Raw genomic sequence first — 19100 nt, 5'->3', positions numbered from 1 at the left:
TTCTCTCGAGGTGCTCGCTGCAAACGTAGAGCAATGTTCTACTTTTGCCGCCTCGACGGAGGCGTCAGCCAATCAAATCCCTCGTATGTAAATCTGACAGTACAAGCAGTAGCCAATCAAACCGGGTGTATGTTGGGAGAGCCAGACCGCAGTTATTTCCCATATGTCAACAAAAGGAGGAGAAAATGATCGTGGCGGTAGGGAACATACAGGGATACAAACCGGAGGAGCCAGGCATGGGGGGAGGTGGCAAAGAAAGTGGGGGAAACTGGTAGGTTTTCGCTTGTTTGGGGAGTTTATATCCAGTGTACTTCGTTTGAATGGACAGCTAGCAAGCATAGACAGTATATTTAGCCAGCATGGATGTAGCATGAATGCTTTGCTTTGTATGTCCGGGGCGGGACATTCATGTGGTTGGTTGTTGGTTGGGCTGCTCGCGTTGACTCCCCAAGCTCAAGACAAGCCCACCGCCAAGCGGCAACGCACGCCGCCGTGTGTAGGGGCCGTTACAGAACCGCAGTTACAGAACCACACACACAGGTCCCGCGTCACGTGACGGAGCACGTGACGGGGTCCCGCGTGACGGGGTCCCGCGTGACGGCGGCACGTGTATGGAAAGCCTAAAGTGCCACTATTCGGCCGTTTAAAACGCGCGTTTTTTCGCGCGTTTTTTCGCGCGTAATATGCGCGTTTTTCGCGCGTTCTTGACGCGTAAAAAACGCGCGTTTTTTAATATGATAATGAGCCAGGGCCGTATTCACCATATACATTGGGGGGGACACATCCCCCCCAATATTCAGATACACTCAAAATGTCCCCCCCCAATAAATAGCAACAAAAAAAAAAGTTTAAATTTTTTGATTTTTAAAATTAAAATAAAATTGCTATTCTATAACTTCTTTATTTTGGTTATTTGTATACTTGAAAATCTATATTTTCTGTTATTGTGAACTTCACCAAAATTATATTTCTTTTCATATGTAAATTGGTTCCTTATTTTGTACCCGGGGGTGTATTTCCCTGTTGCACGTCTGTGTCCACCTTCAGTTAGCTTGATGCTCCAAGCAGGTCAGTCATGTTTTAATTTGCCCTCCATCAGTTCTGCTATCTTTTCTAGTTAGCCCTAAAGTAATCTATATTATTTTATTTCGTAATGGTAATGTTAATGAACCCTCCGTGTAGCTTCTTTGTGTAAGTAACTTGTAGTTCTGATGTTAAAACCGAACTTTTCAGGAATAGTAGCTAACTAGCTGTGGACTAGCTGGTTTCAGTTGTTAGCCAGGGTTTGGCGGGCTAGTGTCAGCTATGTGGAAAATGACGGTGTCGTTTTGGATGTAATCCAATAGATATTTATTCATGTGGATTATTTCTATTTTATTTTGTAATTTGTAGGGTGTGGAAAGATTTAAAACTGTGATGTGAGACACCTATGGAATACCAAAGGTGCCAGAATTAATTAAATAATAAATATTCTACAATTATTATGAAATAGTATTTCATAATCGTCAGAAGCATTTAAAAGATACTCACACGCAGGAGGTTTGCAGTGTGCATCATAGCTTGTGCTGGGTTTAGAACGCTCAGAATTGCTAATAAACATGTTTAATGAACTTATATCCAGCGCTGCTGACCCGTATTCATCACATCAGCAACTGCAGATCGCCGAGGTCAAGCTGTAAGCATGAGCAAGAGGAAGGGTGGAAGTGACATTAGACAGTTTTTTGGGCAGCCTCAGAAAAGAAAAAAAGTAAGTTAAGAGCAGTGAGAAAGTGAGTATTGTTTCCAGTCAGATAGCTTGTTTACTGATAATATTTCTTCCATGTTCACTCTGGTGTGTTCAGAGTAAAGAGAGAGAGGGAGAGAGAGAATGTGAGCATGGCGACCAGACAGGGAGAGTGTGTGCTGGTGACATGGAGGTAAGTCAGAAAGGAGCTATATTGATGGTTAAGACAGAATAATGACAACATAGCAGTCTAATGTTAAAGGGGACCTATCATGCAAAATGCACCTTTGTACGTCTTTTAAACATGAATATGTGTCCCCGGTGCGTCAGGGAACTCACCAAGAGTCAGAAAACACAACCCTCTCTATTTTCCTCTGTGCCCAAATCTCTAAAAAAGTGGTTGCAACAACGGATCTGAAAAAAACGGATCCAGATTGAGCACTGTCCTGATGTCAGGACGGTGGCGCTACGGCTATTGGGCCAACTCCACCAATCAGGAGGAGACAGCCACGTGCTTTGCCGTTCTAAAGCGCTGGAGAAGCTGTAGAAGCTGTAGTACATTTAAAAGGCCAAAAGATGGTGCTGTTCTCACTGAATCCAAAATGTCTCCTGTGTCCCCCCATATGTATAATGTGTATCAACAGTCTTTCTAGTCAATAGTTTACTGATATTTCTTCCATGTTCACTCTGGTGTGTTCAGAGTAAAGAGAGAGAGGGAGAGAGAGAATGTGAGCATGGCGACCAGACAGGGAGAGTGTGCGCTGGTGACATGGAGGTAAATCAGAAAGGAGCTATATTGATGGTTAAGACAGAATAATGACAACATAGCAGTCTAATGTTAATGTTAATTTAAGATGAGATCATCCTCATATGTATTTCAGATAATACCATCAAGCAGGGAGAGTGAGTTTGACAATGAGAGAGAGAGCAGCCAGGCAGGCGAAAATGAAGGTACAGGAAAGGAAGGGGAGGAGCTTGGACTTTGCCCAAATCATCCAAATGTGAAAGTCATACCCAGTCAAACACTATCAAATAGAATACTCTACTTTCAGGAGAAGTGGTTTGAAGATCATACATGGCTCCATTACAGCCCCTCTGTAAAAGGGGTCCTCTGTTTCTATTGTGCTAAATACTTTGCAGCACAAAAGTCTAAGCTTGCGTCAAAAGCAGATTCAGCGTTTGTCAAGACTGGTTTTAACAATTGGAAGAAGGCACTGGAGAAATGTAGTGTGCATAAACACAGCCAGTGTCACAAATTAGCTGTGATGATTAGGATTCAGGAGCCAGAGCCTGTTAATGTGCAACTTTCACGTGAGCTTGAAAGACGGCAGCAACAAGCAAGAAGAAATCTGATGAAGATTGTTGAGGGTGTGAGGTACTTGGCGCGGAAAGGTCTAGCTTTTCGAGGTGATCAGAAGGAGAGTGGGAATCTAAGCCAGCTTCTAAAGTACAAGGCAACGGGCGATGCAGAGCTGACCTCCTGGCTAAAAGGAAGTTGGGGGTCTTTTTGATTTGAATGAGCGGCAAGCAGCTAGTGCGAGTCGTGGCTGTAAAACAAAAGGGCAATAAAGTGTTCCTGTTTCTATTGAAATTGCGTGGCACAGACCTTTCTATGGATTGAAATGCTTTAATGTGATTATGGTTATAGTTGTACTTTATTCATCCCTAATCTCTGCCATTACAAACAACAAAACAAGAAAAGCTAAACTAGATAAAATAGGGCGATGTAATACAATGCACAATTAGACATTATGGTAAAACATTTTAACCAGTTAAGCCCCAAGCCTGTTTTTCAGGTCTCAGGTTTGAAAATGACATTCCCAGAACAATTGACTATATCTTCACTTCTAAAATGGTTAAACTAATAATCTTTTTTCTCAAAGCAATGATAAACCTGTGAGTTGGATGTAGAAAAAGTCAGAATCAATATAGATGTTTTTAAAGTAAATTCAGATTGAAAATAGTAAAAAAATGTAAATGATAGTGTCCGTGCAAAAAATAAACCATTACTTATTGTGAAAACCACTCTTGAATGATGGGATAGTAGACTAAAAGCTTTAGGAATCCAAAGTACAACATATAATAAGTACCCTGTATCAAGATTGATGCAAAACAAGTATTTACAAGGCACACCTTTATATGATCATTATAGTTATACAAAATAAGAGAATAACAGAATAACGAAATCATTCCAACTCATACTACAGTTTAAAAAGGGAGTAATTTGTAAAATATGCATAAAGAAAATGTAAATCTGTTCAGTTCTGTTTCAAATGGGTGTTGTTGAGATGTATCCATAGATTTAGTCCCTAATGTTGCTCTCAAAGTGCACCAGATTGATGCTTTTAACTTCAACATTTAAAAAAAAAATCTTACCGGGGGAGCATGCCCCCAGACCCCCCTAGAGGAGGTTAGGTCCCCCCCCGCCCACACCCCTCGTCAAATTGTCCCACCCACATTGAGGATGTTTCCTACACCCATGCCTGAGACACAGTTTCGTGACTATTGTTGTGTTTTGCCCCCACGGGCAGGGGCATGGGGTTTAACAGGTTTTAAAGTATCCAATGTGTTAGTGATTTTTTATGTATTTTCCTTTAGAATGGCAGGAAATTAGTATTCAAATTTTTATTGAATTTTTGGTCCCCCCCAATGTAGACTCCATGAATACGGCCCTGTAATGAGCCCCTTCTTCTGATTTCCATAGCCACTAAGTTTAAAGTGTCTTTAACCAATCAGTGAAGAGTAAAGCCAGACCAAAGCAATCTGTAGTTGAAAAGTTCTTGACATTTTTAGGCTTTGCTGTAAATTGTATATTATTCCAGATTCAGGGATGAAACTAATGTTCCTTTGAATATAATCAATAAATCAAACAATATAAAATATATATATAAAAAATACAATTGCCTTACCCTTTTCCTTAACCCTATGGAGTATAAGGATATTTTCTCGATATGTAGACGTCTCCTTAAATCACCTTTTAAATGTACTTATAACATGACACCCCATATGTTACTTGTCAAAATATTCAGGACACTCTCTGGTCTTGCTAGAGATGCAAGTCACTCACCTTAGAGCACTGTCTTATGAGATACTTAGCTGAAAATGAGAAATCTGATTTTTGGAAAACCTCAAAACTCTTGTGAAAACCATAGGTGAAAACACATTTACTCATCTCATCTATTTTTTGGGGCGTTTTAGATTTGGTTTACAAAAGTAGTGAAATAATATGAATTACACTATAGGCCTATATAGATAAAATGAAATGTTATTCATGTGTAAAATAGTTCCATCCCTCTGCTTTCACCACAGAAAAGTTACATCAGGACTGATTCATGACTTCATATTCCATACCAAGGTTCATGTGATGTGTACAAATACAAATTGAGCATTAGAACTTTTTTTTTTTCAACCAACAATTTATGTTATTATAAGAAACTGTAAAATCTCAATATTTACAATATCAGAACTTTTTCAACCAACTATTCATTATAAATGTAAAGACAGGGGGAGCAGTGTCATGGTCTTTGTCTATCTTCCAGGACAGGGGGTCTGGCTGCTGTGTAGGTGATGGTGCATGGGCTGCTGGTGGCTGTGTCGGAGGGAGGTAGGTGTGATTGTCCCAGGTTGATGCTGGTGGCCGTGTGGGAGGTACGTCTGCTAGGCGAGACTTCTTTGCTGGCTGGGTTGATCGTGATGGCTGTGGTGGAGGCCTTTGTACCGAGGTGTATCTTAATCTTGTGGCAGATGGAGATGGAGGCCACTGTAGTGATGATGGTCCTCTGGTCCTTGGTGGTGAAGGCCCTTGAGCCACGTTAAATCTTGACCTGGGGGCAGGGACAGATGGAGGTTCTTGCTGCTAGGCCCAGGAAGCTGTGAAATCTGGAAAAAAAATATAGGACAATAATTACTACTAAGTTTGTTAAAATAAAGTTCAAGTGGAATGTTTCTCAAGCACAAATAACAATGCACAACTCAAAATAAAATTCTCTCTCTCTCTCTGGAGGAGGAGGAGGAGGAGGAGGAGGAGGAGGAGGAGGAGGAGGAGGAGGAGGAGGAGGAGGAGCAGGAGCAGGAGCAGGAGGAGGAGGAGCAGCAGCAGCAGCGTGTGAGAGATAGAAAGAGAGACGTTGGCCCAATCCCAAACCACTCCCTCGACGCTACCCCTCCGTGATGGAGTGAACTCCGTCTGTAGCCACACTCGTAGCTCAACGAGGCTCCTCCTGTCAGATGGAGTGAGTAAATACAGCAGCAAGCTTTGGGACGGCCTCCCCTCTCTCCGGCAGAAACAGGAAGTGCCGTAACTGTATGTAACAACGGTTTCAAATCAGCATCTCTTAGACAAAAAGTTTAAATGAATAACTCAAATAAAACTCCAAACATCTTTCATTGTGTTTCAAAGCTCTTTTGGTTTTAAACCTGATGTTTATAAGCTTCTTAGTTTTTGCAACGGTCTGTAATAATATACACAACTTTATAATAAAATGCACACATTTACCTTTTTCTAGACTAAACACAGGTTTGATCCTAAGTTAAAAACATATGAGGTTATCATGAGGTTGCTAACATCGCAATTTATCAGTGGATGTTTGCTGGAACTACTTGTAAACAGCGTGTTTCCTGACGGACACACACAGCGTGACTCCGGTCAGGTAGAGACCGGTCTCAAGTCAGCACCGCTGCAGACTCGCTGTTTGAGGGCTTGATAGCCATAGATATATATATAAACACTAGATGACTCACCCGCGCTGCTGGCCAATGGAGACCGACGTTGCCACTTGGCCGCCATCTGGCTACAGGCAGTGCTCTCCATAGATATATATAAACACTAGGGCTGAAGTCGAATAGTCCATTTAGCTTAGGAACCTTCCTAAAGGAGTGAAATGACCCGGAAGTCCCTCAGTGGCAGCCATGATAAGTGCCGTTCGAATTCTCTAGAATGATGAGAATGATAGGAAAGGAGGTTTCAAACTTCCTTTATAACCTCCTTTAGCTTAGGAACCACTGGACCTCCCTAACCGACAGGAGAAGCGAAAATGCTGCCCCACAATGCCTTGCAGCCGCAGCATTTGCCGTCACTCAACAGTCGGCCGTTCACGGAAACAACCGATTATGACCGAGAAATTATATCATGAAAGTTACGGTGCTTATTAAGCATTTTAAAACATAGGTGGTAAGTTGCCAAAGTGCTTTGTTTTGAACGTTCATCAGTATTATAATCAAAAAGAGAAATATGAACGTTAGTTTTTACTAAAATTATCAAATAAAGTCAACATTTCAGTCTTCACTGAGCTGTGTGGGGTTTGTTCAACTTTTAAAAGATGTTTGAATGGTGATATACACAGTGATAGATGTTAAGGACTAATGTTTATAATAAATACATTTGTATTGATTTTAAGATCTTTAGTTCATACAATCATACGTATTGGGATCATTGGTATTAATGTGGACCGGAGGGAGAGGGTGACGAGCATAAGTTTCACTTTCCTTTTTTATTTCAATTCCAACTTTGGTCATGAAGAATATGTTTCTCTGTTGTCCACGTTCATAAAGCAAAGCAACAGCATCAGAGCACGGTGCAGAGTCTCTAGATGAGTTTACAGGAGTCCCTCGTTCTTATTAAACATCCATGTTGTAGTCCGCTGTATAGAAAACTGTAGTTTCCATAGTTCCCCCACAGCAGCAGACGCACATTCATGACGTCCGCTGGCGCATCATAAATACATCGGATAGTGAAAGTGCATTCGGATTATCTAAAGTACCGCAGTCTCTTCTCCTAAATCCTTTTGAATTCTCCTGTCCACTATCCCTTAACCCCGTGACGTTTCACTCAGAGGTCAAGGAATAGACGATAGGGTTAGAATTTAGGAGCTGATCTTTGGACTATTCGACTGCAGCCTCGATGACTCACCCGCGCTGCTGGCCAATGGAGACCGACGTTGCCACTTGGCCGCCATCTAGCTACAGGCAGTGCTCTCATTCATAACATTATGGTTTACTATTTAAATAACCATAGCTTGCTCAATTTTCAACCAATTTTCAAACGGTTTGGTTTTTTATAAACATCAAAGATGTAGTTATGATACTGCATACTTATAATCATGGACTTTCATATGAAAATAACATTAATCAGATAAAGCAATAGCAATACACACACACACACACACACACACACACACACACACACACACACACGGTATTTATATTAAATATTTGCCGGTGTATATATTTCCATTTATTTTATTATATTGTTAATATTTAAAATAAATTATAAATAAATTATAAAATTAAAATACATTTATATTTTATATATAAAAATCGGTCTCATGTTACCACTCTGTAAGCCAAGAGTTGTTAATTTAGCAATGCCTTAGCTTGAAGAACAGGGACACAACTAATGACAATAGCATATGTTGGTATATTATTTAGATATTCACACCTTTATCAGAAGAACCAAACCAACATAAAATGTGCTCACAGACAGGCCAGTTCTGTCTAATTTATCACAATTATTTTTGACATGAGATCTTCATATCATCCTAGTTTTGTATTTAGTTTCTAGATTTGTAAACAAATCCAGAACCTTTGAAATATGTTATTGAAAAAAGACCAAGAATAATATAAACTGTACCATGTGTCCTTTTGTGTCCTTCTGTAGTCCATTTGTGGTTTGTCTTGTCTCACCCCGGCTGATATATCACAAAATCCACTGTTTAAATTGTTCCCTATATTGCCCCTATGCCCCTGTAAGGTGTCCTTGGGTGTTATGAAAGGCGGCCCCCCAACATAAATGTATTATTATTAAGAAGAACAACTTGGTGTGGTGTGGTGTGGAGGGGATGTAGGAAGCAGGAGCAGGTGGGGAGAGATGGGGGTTCAAGGTTATTTGTTTTAAATGTGTCTTGAAGATAAGGACCAGCTGCCCACAATAAAATACAGTATAACACAAAATCAATAAGACACACGGTGACACATGGCACACCAACAATCAATCAGCCTCAGCTTTGGTATTCTTTCACAACCATGTTATGGGTTTATTAGACTGAGCAAACATAAACATATGTGGTGATCCCACGGGTTCTTGTTTGCAGACAGCGGCGATTGGAACATCCGTAGGCTGCACAAAAGTCCGGCATAGTCAGGTACTTCTGTAAACACAAAGCCAGCAAATTCCTGAATGCTATCATAATGCAAGATGTTTTTAACAAGCCAAACCACTTGGAATAAATCATGTGTAACTTAAGTTATGTTGAAAAGAAAGAGCAGTTCTGCCTCTCCCACTGGTGTAAAGTTGCTGGGTGAACTTTGTAATACTAGGTCTCACTCACAGCCTCTTGTTATTAGCCAGCTAATAAATACAACCACATACACAAAGAAAAGCTGCAATTTCAACATGTCCAATCATCCTGTATCATAGCCATGCTAATAATGTTTATAATAAACCAAACCGTTTGTAAATCAGTCAAGATTTCAGCGAGTTAAGAGTATTTTTGTGCAGATCACTCACCTTACAACAGCTACCATAACGCGAATCAGAGTAACTGTTGACTGTAGCAAGATGGCGGCCGGTCAGCTACGCTGGAAAATCTCCCATGAGCCATCTAGTGTTTATATATATCTATGTTGATAGCCCACTCCCCCTCCACACTCGTTGCTTTGGAACAGCCCTCAATATGGCGGACCCTCCGCGTGAACGCGCAAACGGAGGGGTAGGGGTAGGGTGTAGGGGGCGGTTTGGGAATGGGCCGTTGTTAGTATTTGGTGCTAGCTCGGAGCTAACGGAGATTAGAAGCCGTTTCAACAATAAGGAGAGGGAGAGCTCTCTCCTGTGGGACTGAGAGAGATAACGTCAGCTCATGGAGGTTTGGTCATCATTTCCATCCATGTAATATTAGTTGTATATAAAATTAGTTAATAAATCATTCCACTGTGTGCAATAGGTCAGTACAAAATAAAAAACACAATTTGAAAGGGGAGTGATTAGTAAAATATGCATAAATAAAAAGAAAGAATTCAGACTAGGTAAGATAAAGATAGGAGAGAGGTGTTATTGCTTGTGAGCATATTCTAATGGATTTTGATGATTGAAATATATATATACTAGTACCCCCCCCTAGAGGATGTGAGGTCATCACAAATAAAACAGGTTCACATGGATAGGATACTAGATAAATGTGCACACTCATTATATACACTACACATTTTTCTTGGATTTGTTAACACTATAGTCCCTAATATATTTGTAGAAAGGCAGGAAATGGAATTAAATTGAGAAAATGTTTCATTGCCCCCTGTTCTGTGTCCCCCCCACTTCTCAAACCAAAGTTACACCCTTACACCCACACAATGCAAGTACACTATTACTGTAATATTTACATTTACCTATCTTCAAATGGATCCTTGTTGCTGTATTCTTCTTCTTCAGGAGAGTAGAAGCCTCCAGGTTCTGATGCTCCATCTCCACTGCTGCTAGTGTTACAAGTCCGCTGTGCAGAGCTGGTAATCAGATAATACGCCTGTTGATCAGGAGAAAAGAATAAAGCAGAGGGAAAGTTGCTGCCGTTTGTGTGGTCGTTCTAGCCAGAATGTATTAAACAAATTAATAAATTCACTTACAAATTATATCTGTTTTCTCTATTTATCTAATCATTCTTTGTGTAACCGGTCTGGATTGACGCCACATGTATCTCTGCGTTGTGTCGAATGAAAACGACTTCCTTCTTGTCCACCAGGTTTATTATCTGTGCAAACAGAATATAATGACAGCAGGAAATGGCTTCACCAGCTTTCTACCTCAATACTTCGCCTCAGTGAGGCCTGAAGCTAACTGAGAATGTAAACATACATGTAGTAAATCAAAAATAACCGTATGACATAGTTGTCTCTAATCAAAAATGGACATAAATCCACATGCCATATTATGACTTTCATGAAGGATTAAAGCCTTTTTCATGTACAGTATATAATACAGTGATTACAGATAACACACACAACCCGGTTGACTGTACTCACTTTAACATGGCTATGTTGTACAGGCACACTATTAGCATAGCATTAGCGCTTTAGCATTTAAATAATATGAACAATTATGACCTCAGACCAGCATTTCACATATTTATACAAACAGAATACACTTGAAATGTAAGCCAAACTAGTGCACGGGAGTCATACACATAGTAGAGCTACATTATCCAGGGAGCAACAGCCTGTGTTAAAGAAACTAGCGGAAGCCATTAGCCACACGCTAGTGGCGTAGTTCACAGAATGACATTAAACTACACATAACACAGTTTCAAACACACTTCTTAGATCGAAATATGACATAATCTGTGTCCACTCCACACTAGTTGAACAGGAGAAATGAATGAAGCAGAGGGAACGTTGCTGCCATGTGTCTGGTCGTTCCATGGATGTATAATCCTTCTTATCCTTCTTCTTCTTCTTCTTCTTCTTCTTCTGCTTCTTCTTCTTCTGCTTCTTCTTCTGCTTCTTCTTCTTTTTCTTCTTGGTTTTTTGGCAGATTGCAAACAACTTTAAGGTGCATACCGCCCCCTACTGTACAAGAGCGTGTATCAACATATCATCCTATCAGCACTTGTGGAATTATACCACTGTGTTTATGTTGTTTTCAATTCTTCCAATCAATCCTTTTTCACTCAAATACTTAAGAATGGCCTTCCTGGTAGCTCTTACCCCCTCACCTTCTGTTCCCAGTATCCCCATCAGGCTCCACTCCCTTCCTGCCTCTCTGACCCTGTCTCTTAGTTTTTCCCTCTCTGTTTGTTGCAGTGTAATATGATATGTTCCACATTTTCTTTAACTCCACCGTTCCTATGACATAGAATAACATTCAATGCTGTGTGATCCAGTCTGAGTCTAGCTATCATGATTTCCTAGATTAAGTTCTATGAGTAATTCTTCTCTGACAGTTGTTGTTGACTGTAGTTTTTAAAATGGATAATGAATCTGTGCATATCACCACCCTATCTGGTCTGACCTCTTCAACCCACTGTAATCCTATTATTACAGCCAGCATTTCTTTTGCACACTGATAATTGATCTGACGCTCTTTTTGAAATCGATATTTTAAAGTCTGGGATATATATACCAACTCCAACACACTCTTCCTTGTTCTTAGAACCATCTGTGTATATTTTGAGGTAATTGTGATAATTATTGACTTAATTGCACATATACACAACCGTAACGCTTTATATTATAATCTATTCATTTTTAGTAATGACGTTTTTGCTGCTGCTGCATATATATTATAGACCTGTAATCCAGAGTTGTCCTCATAATTGCCCTATAGATGTCAATTAGTGCCTGTTTGTCTGCCCCCCAGTCTCATCCAGCCACTGCTCTTAATAGGTTCAAAACTTTTTGGGATTTTGTTTCCAAATGTTTAATATGGGTTTTCCATGTACATTTACTATCTAACCATAGCCCCAGATATTTAAATGCATTGATCTCATTCATCGGCTTTCCATATACTGTAAACTTCTCAGTCTCCATCTTGCGTTTATTTGTAAATGTCATGAAGCAAGACGTGCTTGCTGATAGTTTGAAACCCCAGTTGTATGACCACTTCTGGAACATTTATTCCCCTTATCCATATGTCCCCGTCATCTGCATACAACGCAGATTTGATGCATCCGTCCAACTTAGTCAATATGTCATTTATCATAATGTTAAATAATATCAGGCTGATTGAACTCCCTTGGGGAATACCATTTTCTATATTGAAGTCTTTCGAAACCTCTGCCCCTACTTGAACTCTGAATTTCCTGTCTGAGCCATGATCCTGTTACTGTCACTGTTACTGTCACCTGTCACTTAATTTGATGAGTAACCCATCCCTCCACATAGAGTCATAAGCCTTTTCAATGTCAAAATATACTATTGCCATAACCTCTTTCATTTTCAGTGTCTTCACACTGTATTCCCACCTCATTGATCACTCTAACCAAAGCATTGTGGATCTTCCTTTGCGAAAACCAGTCTGGAAATTACTCAGCAACCCTCTTTGTTCTAAGACATGTCTATATGTCATCTTCTCCATCCATTTACACAAGTGTGATGTTAATGCTATGTCTGTAGTTACTGAATACCTTGTTTTGTTCTTTAATAGCTCTGCTACATTCCTCATTCCACCACGGCACCACTTTCTTCCTACCCTCTGTTGTTCTTTTTGGTATAGTTTTATTTGCTGCTTCTTTAATGTGCATTGTGATTTGATTTGAGCACTCCTCTATACTTCCTTCTAATACTAACAATTGTGCTGACTCCTTACAGCAAATTCTACATTTCTCCCAGTCTGCTTTACCAAAGCACCACCTGGAAAATATACTCACTTCCTATTTGTGTTGATGATAGAGAAAACTGGGTAATGATCTAACATAGCAACAGAGTAATTATGTCGTTGAAAATCTTAGGTCCAGCATCCAACAGTGAATATAAATATAAAATCTAAGTGTTAATGATTGTCAGTAGAGATGGGATGGCAGAAGGTGCTATATATATATAATTCCAAAGCTGGTAAAGACCTTTCAAATGTAGCAATAATAGTCATATAAGAAAAGTATTAGTAGTAATACAAATGCCACTTCAATCTCATTAGTATGCAGAAAAAGTGACAGGTCGCCCCGCCCCTTTTCGACCGGAAGTCCCGCCTTATTTGACCGGAAGTCCCGCCCTTTTATTTTATTTTGAAACCGGAAGTCCCGCCTCGTTCGACCGGATGTCCCGCCCCCGCTTCCGGTTTTCAAAATAAAAATAAAAAATAAATTAAAATTAAAAAAATGAGAAAAATAAAATGCCGTTGTTTTCAATCAATTAATATGCCTAGGATATATGTCCCGCCTCCTTACCACTTCCTGTGTGGTTAATCCTGTATACAGTATCGAATGTAACTTACAAATACTTGCAAATAACATGAAATTAATCAAAAGTAAGGCATCTTAAAAACATATATTTAAACCTCTCTGTTTTTGCAAACAGGACATGACAGGACATGAGGGGAGAGAACATATGGTGGAGGAGGGGGAACACACACACACACACACACACACACACACACTTTCCCCGCCCCTCACCCTCTCCCTCTATCTAAATAAAAAGCCAGCGTCACTCTTAAATATTTTTCAAGTCGAGAGAAAATGGCCAAGAGACGTCTTGATATGAATTTAATCAGCGAGACACCGGTGACAACTTACAGCCATCCGTTGGGTGCTCCAAATCAAAGTAAAGCATATAAAAAACAGATATTTTAAAAAGTCAGCCTTTTTGTTAAAGGATAGGGCAAGGGAAAACCCCAAACCCCCTATGGAGAAGCCATAAACCCCCTATGGAGACAAACCTGTGGTAAACAGAGGGAGGTAGGTAATATACTTAAATATATAGAAAGTCAGAGAATATTTATCAGAGGATAACGCATATACATTTGTACAAGTCGGCTATGGTGTATTTTATAAGTAACCGAGTTTTCGTACTCAGACCGTTGCAGCAATTTCAAGCAGATCTCTGCGATATGCAGTCGCTGTCCAAATATAATGATGGCTTTAATTATTTGTTAACAGTCATAAATGTATTTAGAAAAACCTGTGCTCAAACATTAAAAAGAAAAAGAAGGGTAAGGTTACCAAAGCTTTTGATACAGTTTTTAACACACAGCGAGATCCCTAAAAAGTTACAAACAGACATGAGGGGAGAAAACATATGGTGGAGGAGGGGGAACACACACACACACACACACACACACACACACACACACACACACACACACACTTTCCCCGCCCCTCACCCCTCTCGCTTTAGAGGCCTACAGCCGAAGATATGTTTCAATCTCCTCTGTCTTGAAGGCATTCTTAAGCACATAAATGTAACATTAGGCTATGCATAAAATAACCAAACGATTATTTCATTAACTAATTTGAACAGTATCAGTATTGAACATCATCATATCATAACAAAATAAGCTAAGGCAACTACTTGCATTCAGTGACTTGATTTTTTAAATGAAAACCAGGGATATCTTTTGTTTTTAATATCTCATTAAAAATATCTAATGTTAGTAACTATTAAAGAAAGAATGGGGACAATTCTGTGTTAATGTAGTTTGACCATTGTAACTGCTGTGCAGACATACTGATAAAATAGGGCTTCTAACTAATTACCTTAAATAAAATCACTAATTAATTAAACCAGTTCAATACGCATTATTCTTATTCTTATCATTCTTTATGAGCGCAGTAACGGTAAGGTATCTAATTACTTATTTATCTAGTATTCCATCACATAATAACAGAGATGGTTAAACTGAAGTAGAGACATGGCAGAAATCCTACAATGAAGCAGGACAATGAAGGGAAAGAATTCTTTTAAATAAAGTTTTTCAAAAACTTGTTGAAGAAAAACGGTATACAACATTATATATAACCGCCATTGACATATAGCCATGTATGGTAGAAAGATTTAACCGTACGCTGAAAACTAAAATGTGGAGGTATTTTACAGCTAAAAACACTCCTAGACCTATGATAGTGTTTTTTATGTATGACAACTCTACAACTGGTAGAAAGTTAAGTACTTTTTCTGAGCAGATTTTCTTTAAGACTGTGACTCTTAACAAACCAACCCCCCGAGAGACAGACATACTCATCCACTTTTCAACGTATTTTGTTTTTGTCTTTCTCGCTTTTTTTCCATTATATTTTTGGAAAAAACTACATAGTGATTGCTAGCAAAAATACAACATGCAACTAATACATTATACAATATTACGACTTTTGGCGATATTTTCAACACAATATACTTGTACCTTTTTTTTTTTTTGTAGGACTTCAAGATATGTTGCATGTCATGCATAAACACGGTGTCATCTTTCTTGAAACTGATGTGCTGTCCGTTTTACAAACAAGTTATGTTTATGCTTCTTCATCCTATGAATGTTCCTCCCCCGTCCCTCTTCACAATAACAATCAAGGTGGATCTGTGAAATGAAACACCTCTTCCCAAAGCGTGACTACCCTATTGAGGGCATGCGTCTAAGGCAGTAGGGTCTAAATCGATGGGCCAGATATACTAACATGCAGAACGTACGGTATGTTTGAAAAAGACTAACCATTTATCCAGTTCAAGCTGTCTTTAAGATGTGACATCGCGCTCTGACTATTTCCCATAAAATCGTGACAAACTATTACTTGTTCTTACATTTGACCTCTTGCTGCTTGGTTGAAAATGATAGATGAAAAAGAACTTTTTTAAAAAGAGTCAAACCACAAATGTTTTAAGATTGTTACAAAATGTAAAAAATAAAAAAGGTCTGGAGACAAAATTAATTCAGGTGACTCTGGCTTTATTAGGACAACAAACATATAATACAAATGGGTTAGGGGTTAAATATAACCATCGTGGACTTAATAGTCTAACAAAATACTTTTATCTGAATACATTTGTTCTTTTTAAGAGCACTTTTTGAAATTATTTATTTATTATTTCAGTGGAACAATCCAGTGTTTGTTAACATCAACGCTTTCTTCTCTTTTTCTTGTGTTACTAAGATACTTTTAAACACACTTTGGTGTATGCAACACTTGTTCAGATAAAACAAGGTTTTTTCTTTTCTGATAAACTTACATATTTTAGTTATTTTATGTTACCAAGATACTTTGAGATACACCCTGATGTACACAACACTTAACAAAGGGTATAATATGAAGTAGTTGGTAAGGAAGGGGTTTTTCTTTAAGGGTGCAAAACTTTTAGAACAGGGTAAAATATTAATTAATTTGTATTGAATTGAGTTTTCTTTTTTTGATTTTCAACATACTATATGACTTTTACATAATTCTGACGTACTATACTTTTTTTTTTGACTTTTTTCTGTAGATTCTTGACAAAACTATTACTTGTTCTTAAATGATGACCTATTGCTGTAGATGAGATGAAAAAGCTACAACGCTTAAAGAACTTTTTTCTAAAAAACTCTCAATTCTACACTGACTCCCCCCACTCAACGCAATAAGTCCCACCCCACTCAGCAAATCATCTAAAACGAAGGACCCCATCAAGACAACCGTTGAAAACTAGCCATGGATCTGAGAAAAACCAAGTCTGATGTAGCCTACCCTTATTATCACCAGGATAATGGATATGGGCTTAATGACTGGATGGTACAAAGTAGGGGAGAGGATGTTCCCGAAGAAGAGCTCTCCTCTATATGTAATAGTATTGTAAACGAAACATTTAAAGTGGTCCCGGAATCTTCATTTTTCAGAAACATTCTGTAACATTACCGAAGAAATTACACTTACTCTTTTTCTTGTGTTACCAAGATACTTTTAGATACAGTTTGGTGTCTGAAAACTGAAACTGGGTGAATATAAAGTACTTTATAAGGAATTCGGATTCTTTTAAAGGCAGATTTTGGCTTTTTTTTTTTTCTCTTGCCAAGATACTTTTAGACACACTTTGAGGGATGCAAAACCTTAAAACTAGAAAATGAAGTACAGTCTGATTAGATTTTTTCTTAAAGACTGTTTCTCTAAAAGGTAAGTTTGTGATTTTAACAATTTTCCCTGACACTTGGCAGATTTGTGTGTAATTCTCTCACAAAGGAACTGTAAGATACACTTTTTATGTATGCAAAACCTTAAACTTTTTTTTTTTTTTTGAAAATAAAATACTTTGTCTGAATACATTTTCTTTAAAGGCACTTTTTTTATTTTAACGCTATTTCAGTGGAAAAATACAGTTTTGTTGACATCAAGGCTTTTTTCTCTTTTCTTGTGTTACTAAGATACTTTTAGACACACTTTGATGTATGCAACACTTGTTCAGTTAAACAATGGGTTTTTTTTTCTGATAAACTTACATATTTTAGTTATTTTATGTTACCAAGATACTTTGAGATACACCCTGATGTACGCAACACTTAACAAAAGGGTATAATATGAAGTACTTGGTAAGGAAGGGGTTTTTCTTTAAGGGTGTAAAACTTTAGAACAGGGTAAAATATTCATTAAATTGTATTGAATTGAGTTTTCTTTTTTGATTTTCAACATACTATTTGTACACAATGACTTTTCCATATTTCTGATAAACTATACTTTTTCCGTAAAATCATGACAAACTATTACTTATTCTTAAATGTCACCTATTGCTGGAGATGAGATGAAAAAGCTACAACGCTTAAAGAACTTTTTTTCTAAAAACTCTCAATTCTATAATTGACTCCCCCATTCAACGCAATGAGCCCCACCCTCCACTCAGCAAATCTTCTAAAATGAAGGACCTCACTAAGACGATCGTTGTAAACTAGCCATGGAGCAGAGAAAAGCCAAGACTCCCCCCGCGAGTTGCAGTCAGGAACAGAGTCCACCAGCGACACCACCATGTGGGAAACCCGAATCTTGCAGTACTACTGCTGCTGATGCTACTCCTCGGGAAATCGGAATTGTTTTATATTCTGGAGATGGTGATGTATCGGTACAGAAAAGAAATCTGCAAAGAATGCCGACGCAGTAACCCCGACCAGAGGCAACACGATTGTCGGAATGACATGCCCGATTTCTTCTTCAGAAACAATTACAAAGCGTTAATGAAAAGACTTTGGCTCGCCGACTTCGTTGCAGTGATTGACCAGAGTCTTATTGAAAAAGGCATTTGCGAGGATAAACTGAGGATAGGACGCGCTTCGGAAGCCTTTCTGCACAAGCTTGTAAAATGCAGATGCCTCAAGGAGAGACTTGAAATATCCATACAGAGTTGGATGGAGAAGAAGAAGAAGAAGAAGACTAACAAACAGCAGTCGGATGGAGAAGAAGCCAGGGACTTGTTCAATGCAGTGACTTTTTTCTTTAAGTAAAATAAAAATGGGAAACTACTATGCAAAACGCTCTGTATATATTGATCATAATGTAGTCCTTACCCGTTTAATAAGTGTGATGATGGGGACGATTGAAAACAGAATGAGTAGTGACCCCCGTGTAAACAGAATGGCTGAAGTTTGTAAACTAGAAGACATTTTGGATATCGTTCGTTCTGGCAGTACTATTCCGGGTCATTGGGAAATGATTGTAAACGAAACATTTAAAGTGGTCCTGGAATCTTCATTTTCCGAAACATTCTGTAACATTATCTCAGAAATGAAACAAACATCAACAGTGTATCATGTGCTCTCATTGTATGCTCTGTTTGTAGATGTAATGCATCTTTGCGTCGAAAACAGCATAGACGTGAATATTTTGACTGAAGTGAAAAAACTCCATCACGATATCTCCAGTAACATGGGGAATTCTAAGCTGGAGACTGTCCTGGGGATGCTACAATCAGTATAACTATTGATTTTGCGTGTGAAAAAAATAAAAAAAGTGGTTTT

General features: G+C 38.7%; 1 long non-coding RNA gene across 1 annotated transcript; it reads right to left on the bottom strand.

Annotated features, from left to right (window-relative positions):
* Positions 1-8742: 8742 nt before the first annotated feature.
* On the bottom strand, positions 8743-11184 carry LOC117457116 (uncharacterized). The gene is made up of 4 exons (XR_004553300.2): positions 11023-11184; positions 10337-10461; positions 10103-10236; positions 8743-8868 (listed from the first exon to the last, which is right to left on the bottom strand). It is a non-coding gene; the product is annotated as an uncharacterized lncRNA (long non-coding RNA).
* Between the last annotated feature and the right edge of the window lie 7916 nt (positions 11185-19100).

Source organism: Pseudochaenichthys georgianus, chromosome 13, assembly GCF_902827115.2.
Source record: "Pseudochaenichthys georgianus chromosome 13, fPseGeo1.2, whole genome shotgun sequence".
Classification (NCBI taxonomy): domain Eukaryota; kingdom Metazoa; phylum Chordata; class Actinopteri; order Perciformes; family Channichthyidae; genus Pseudochaenichthys; species Pseudochaenichthys georgianus.
Note: the sequence above shows the minus strand (reverse complement) of the source record. Positions and strands in the feature narration are given on the sequence as shown.